The 6,519-nt window shown below is 38.7% G+C and overlaps 1 non-coding gene across 1 annotated transcript; it reads right to left on the reverse strand.

The window, feature by feature from the left end:
* Positions 1–4,518: 4,518 nt before the first annotated feature.
* On the reverse strand, positions 4,519–4,590 carry TRNAA-CGC (transfer RNA alanine (anticodon CGC)). The gene has a single exon. It is a non-coding gene; the product is annotated as a tRNA-Ala (tRNA).
* Between the last annotated feature and the right edge of the window lie 1,929 nt (positions 4,591–6,519).

The following is a 6,519-nucleotide window of genomic DNA, read 5'->3' on the forward strand; positions in this document are numbered from 1 at the left end:
ATTACTACCTTACTTGTGAGGGGCAATAATACTCTGACCTAATTTAGAATGAAAATCTAATTAGTTTTGAAATTAAAAAATGAAAGGCAAAGTCACTATTTTATCATAAGATAAACGACATTATTTAAAAGTTAGGTTTTCAATTATATTCATTCTTCATTCTTCTCGAAAACATTAAAAAACATAAATAAACAACTAAATAAACAAGGAAATAACCAAAAAACCGCACCATTGCATTCAACCAAATTTCCTCCAAGTCATTTACTTTTTGCCCCACCTTCAACCTTGAAGAAAGCGTGAGTCGATAACGTAAGCTCTGCGCTCCGCGCACTTGGAGTAGAGTATGTTCTTATAAAATTATACTTCTGCCGATATTATGACGACATTAGGACTTGGAAAACTAATGAAAATATGAGAATACTTCTCGTAACATGACATTAATGACAGTATATTTTAACCCAAATTATATCCACCTTTTAAATCGAACTTAATCTTCAAGACCGCCAGAGAGTTCCGCCATCTCTTGGCAGAGCTCAGAATGTGTGGTTCTAATTACTTTCGAGTGGGGCGCCACCAACAAGAGACTGACTCTCTCTCTCTCTCTCTCTCTCTCTCTCTTTCCGTACATACCTATATTATTGTTATATTGTTAAAACAATTTCATACACTGCTCTTGGGATTTTAAATGAATATCATTATGCGAAAATCAAAAACATCAAACATTAGAGCTCAAAATTAACACATAAGCACAAACAGTACTGTCTATCCTATTTGCAATTGCGATTTATATTGTACTTGTATTTTGAGTGTTGATGTCAGAAGACTTAACATTCACCAGAAATCATTTGTGAGACTCCTTAAAACCATGTGTGGCAAGTAATGCTCCAGTCTGATTTAGTCAGTGACTGTTCTTAAGCATTTTAATTCACGGCGGTTGTAATTTAATTTATTCAATGACTAATATATTTATTCTCTTACGTGATGCTTGTCAAGTCCTATTCATCAATTATCAGTCATAAATAATTTACCTCAATGATTTCTATTACGTTAATTTAATCAACGATTGGCAATAAATCATCTAAATGCAATTGTTAAAGTCAATAAAATTTGCCATATTATTTACTGATAGGTCAAGTGGTTTCATTCAATGATTCTTAATAAACCGTTTTAATTAGTGGTTGAAAACTCAAGCTAATCACTAATTGTGACGCGTAATTTTCCTTTGCGATGGCTATAAAGCAGCTTTAAACCTATGTTTGGCAATGAATCCTTTTTATTAAGGGGTTGTTAAAAATAGTTTTGCGCACCGAGTTTTTAAGGGACTGGCGTCATATACTGACGAAAAATGTTTAAAAAAAAAAAAAAGTCTATCTTTAGTGAATCTCGCATCGAATGCATCGTTGCCATGGCAACTCATTCCCCAGATATTGTTGACACACTCCTTAGCTATTAAATGAGACTTAGTTTATCTCTGAAATTTTTAAAAGTAGTAGCCGTTTTTACGGGGGCATACTAAAATACTTTTTTTTTCTGTTGCAGATTTTGCCATCAGCAGTTAGGAGCAGAATCTACGAAGAGATACTGTCTTTCAATAAAATTTTCAGTTAGGCCTAGTTGTAAGCGTTTTTGTAACCCAAGTCAATATTTGAGAAACAGTCCCTTAAAAGTCAATTTATTTCAGTGATGGTAATAAACTGCACTATTAGTGGGAATTATAAACTACTTTAATCAGTGACTGGTAACGGCTTTGAAAAAATTATGAAGTTACTTTAGTCAATGGCTGGTGATAAGATTTACTAAGTGACTGATTTGTTTCTGTTGACCGGCAGCAAACACCTCAAGTCATTAAACCCAAGAAACAACGAATTTGAAAATTTTTTTTAATAAAATAAAGTCTTGATAAAAATTATTATGAATCATTTACTGACTCCATCCACACGCCATAAATTCCACCATGCCTTTACTGCCCGAGTTTTTATAATGAATTCCGTAAAAATCAAAACAAAAATCTTGTCTTTCGGAAGAACCTCACTTCCCCTACAGACTGGAACGCACCACTCACATAATACGTAACATCATCAGGGAGAACTCTGGACAGACGGTAACTACCCTATTCATCCGTGCACCCTGACTCCCAAGGCTAGGACACTTGACCGGCAAGTGCCGTACAGTCAAACCGATCAAGCGCTCGGCAAAATGGCTTGGGTTGCCCAGCCAAAACGAAATTCGTCACCAAAGAAGAACCTTCCATCTCTCTCTCTCTCTCTCTCTCGTGATAGCTGCAAAGCCTTTGTTTTTAGTCTTGTTTTAGGGAAAGTCTATGCATGGTAGCGAAATGCACGGGTATGCATCATGCAAAACTGCACTCTTTGCAAACATCAGTTGGTATTTCAAATTAAATTCCATAGCTTAGTGTACACGCAAGGAATCAGTGTAGATAAATTAATATCTTTAGTAACTAAACTTTCCTACGGCACAGCAAAGCAACGGTTATGCTACAAAATCTAAAGAACAACTGCGTAAGAAACTTCGTTCAACATAAGGAAAACTACTCCAACTCGACAACAGCATCAAATTTAGAGCCATTAGTCATATAACTGCGTATAACTTCCGTTCTGAGGTCCTACAGCCACTCCTGACCGAGACAAACTGTATGTATGAAATCCGGTCTGGTAACATCTGCATAATCTGATAACAATCATCCTCAATAAACATTTTTTCTGACAAATGCCACCCCGGACTACGAGTTTCAAAGTCTCTCTCCCTATGTACCTTATAAAATACATGATCCCATCATCACATTTTAAAGGAATACAAATGTTCGATCAATCACGGGGCATCTGCACCGAAGCAGCAATAATTGGTAAGGTCTATTTAAGGATCACTTCTGCCAAATTTGGTTTCATTTGGTCCACTGGTTCTCTAGGGTGATAAAAAGCGTGCGACATTAACATACGATGAACGCTACTTGTAGAAACATGGCCTATGACTGATCAAAGGCACCTAAATATTAACGCACATGTTATCAACATGTATTCTACGATGATAATGAAAGCATAGATAAATTGTCTAATCAGCTACCAAGTGAAAACTAAAAAGTAAACTAACCGACTTCAAAGACCAGGTATAAACGAGTGGAATTAGAGGATCACGAAAAAACGCACCAGGAAGGGAAAGAACTAGAACATGTAAAAAAAAAAATGGAAATGGCGACAAAATAAAAACATTTGCGGGGGAACGAAGCAACAAGTTGGACTGGTTCCAACGCAGACAGCAAGCAACGAATGAATGGTTCCGTCATCACTTCTCGTCCTGAACGTGCAACTTACGTTTCAGCAAGATCAAATAGTTGTTATTGTCCCCATTCCAAACCAACGACCACCACAATCAAAATCGGTAGATGCCATAGCCTATCCATCAAGAAACTGCCAAGGTGTTAGCCAAGAATGATTTTACATAGCTTTATGTAGATAGCTGCAAGATTCCGACCACCTGACAGTAAGTTCTGTTAGATGCTCGTTTGCTTAAGATCTACAATTTCATGAATACCACACAAGGTTTTCACTATTGGCAATTAAGAATTTTCTGGCACTTTCAATCAGGCTTTCCACTGGCTGAGTGCAGGATAAATTGTGTATTTTCATCTGAAGGTAATCCGTACTGATTACAAAGTATTGTCCCCAGTTATTTATCTAGTTTACAATTATCATTTGTGTCACATCAACAGATCAACGCTCCGAATCTGCCATTAGTCGCCCATCCCTCTCCTTCCCTCTTTCCAGTACTGATAACGTTACTTATCGCACTTTAAAATAGCCTTCAATTACTATCTGCATATCTCTACCACATAAGTATTGCAGTGATCTCTTTTTCATATCAAAAGTATTGAATTCTTTGGGAGGAAACTTCATCAATCTTTCGTGTAATGTTTCCAACAGCTCAAATTGCTAACAGACTAAGGATGGGTTTCATTTTCGCATCATGCACAAAACGTCAAGTCAGAGAGAGAGACAGAGAGACTGTGGTAAAATTCGGTTGGTTTTTGCATCAGCACGTCTCTTGTTCCTGAGGCCCCAGAAAATAGTGAGTGAGACAGACTTTTGTACATAACATAAAGAGCATTTCTGTGGTGTCATGCTCCCTGAACATCCAGCAGGTACATAAATGTTCAGAATGCTTTCCGAACGTCTGTCGGGATACGGCCCTGGCATAACTTCCAGCGCAGCGAGTCAAAAGAGAATTGCCGCCACACGCCCACCTATATTAACACGTTCATGACGTCAGGCCGCGTCTATGACGTCATCAAACATTACTGGAACCCGTCCACCCACGACGATTCCGCACATCTCCCCGAGCCCTGACTCCCAGATTCGGTCACGTTCTTTAGGAGCATGTCCTTGGTGGCCCACAGTTCTCATTACGACTTCCTCTAACGCACAGTTGCAAGCATATTTTCTTAAAGCTGCACAAGCATGAAGAAAGTGCTTGGAAGAGGTCAGCAAGAATTAAACAGGAGTCTGGAGGTGCCGGGGATTGAACCCGGGACTTCTCACATGCGAAGCGAGCACTCTACCTCTGAGTTACACCCCCTCGATGGAATTTCGAGGACTTTTGGTCAAGTGGATGCCATCTTAATCTGTTTACATCTCTTACAATTGCTCGGGGTTCTTGCACTTCAACTTAATCAAGGGATAACGACTTCAAATTTGGTTGGATAAACGAATGTTCGAATTGGAATGATAAACAAACAAACGTTTTCCCTAATACCAAACATCTTCTTCCTCGTAAACAGACACGAAAAACCGCGTCGACGACGAATGTCTTGATGAAAAACAAAACCATACGATCAAATAATCCCCGTTGGAACCTAGCAGCATTTACCTAATTTGGATCAGTGTCTAATTAGCATCAAACAAGCAGAAAACCTCTTTACTGCCTTAATTTACTAAGCGTCTCCAAAGAACAAGGGAGTTTACTTTGAAAATGTCAAAAGTTCAAGACTTTACGGCTTACTCCACGTAAACGCTGAAATGAGTTGGCACTTGAAAGTTGCTCGTATATCAAATTTGCTTTTATTTTACCTTTTTCAAACAGAACTGCTGCAGAATTATAATTTTTTTTCTTTTTTCTGACATAGTCCAACGACGAACTAAAAAGTGGATTGAGTATAAATGCTAAGCATACCCAAATAACGGTGCTAGGAATATTCGGTCTCAAAACTACATTGATTACTAATGTCAAAAATGCTAGAAAATAATTTCATGTCCTTTAACAGTTTAAAAAACGCAAAGAAACACTAAAATTGTTTATTTAAGATTAATTCAGACATAATATTTATTTTAATCATACAATATTAAAGAATTTTCTTAGAAAAAGATAAGAAAATTGGGTCTCAGTAAATTCGGTCTCAGAAAACTGGGTCTCTCAATATTTATCTCACTGAAACTGAGTTGTTTGTACAATGTTCTTTGTTTTTCTTTAAAAAACTATGCTATTATATTGCAATGGCCGTTAACCTAACGCTTTTGTAGTTTTTGTTTTCTATATACACGTAGTTTTTGTTTTCTATATACAACCTTTATGGAATACCGTCTCTCAAATTTCAAATTCAGTTACAGTCCCCATAGCAATGGCTTCGAAGCACACTGAATCTGAAACAGGAAAAGGAAAATTCATCGACGAAGAAAACTACATAGCCTATATGATTTTCATGTGTCCAGTGCCGACAAGATAAGGTTATTTTGGCGGTGTGAGATGCGTAAAACGTGCAATGGTCGAATTTAAGTATTATACCTTAGTTTAACCAGACCACTGAGCTGATTGACAGCTCTCCTAGGGCTGGCCCGAAGGATTAGATTTATTTTACGTGGCTAAGAACCAACTGGTTACCTAGCACCGGAACCTACAGCTTATTGTGGAATCCGAACCACATTATAGCGAGAAATGAATTTCTATCACCAGAAATAAATTCCTCTACTTCTTCACTGGCCAGTCGGAGAATCGAACGCAGGGCCAGCAGAGTGCTAGCTGAGAACGGTACCCACTCATCCGATGAGGAACTGCTATGCTCGAATACATACGCAATTCGGGGACGGCGAAAACGTGATTGTTAATAAGTTTAACACTCATATTCACTCTTCTACATCAACAAAAGTAGAAGCTCGAAGTGCTTTATCAGAAATGAAGTGTAAAATAAGAACGGTGAATCATCTAGCACAAGAATGATTTTAGCTGGTGGACACTCGAAGCATGAGCTGGCGCCAGGCTGTGGCTGGTGTCAGGGGAGCTGGGAGCTTGGGAGCTGGTGGACACTCGGAGCAGGAGCTGGCACCAGAGGAGCTGGGAGCAAGGAGAACTCGGAGCTCTGGAGCTGGCGGACACTTGGAGCATGAGTTGGCGCCAGAGGAGCTGGGCGCCAGGCGAGTTAGATCATGAGATGTTGGATGCTCCTGGAAGTCAAGGGAGTGTGTAATGATCTAAAAGGAGAAAGAATGGATCCAAGTCTTGGATGAGACCTTG

The sequence above is a fragment of the Macrobrachium rosenbergii genome, chromosome 3, assembly GCF_040412425.1.
Source record: "Macrobrachium rosenbergii isolate ZJJX-2024 chromosome 3, ASM4041242v1, whole genome shotgun sequence".
Classification (NCBI taxonomy): domain Eukaryota; kingdom Metazoa; phylum Arthropoda; class Malacostraca; order Decapoda; family Palaemonidae; genus Macrobrachium; species Macrobrachium rosenbergii.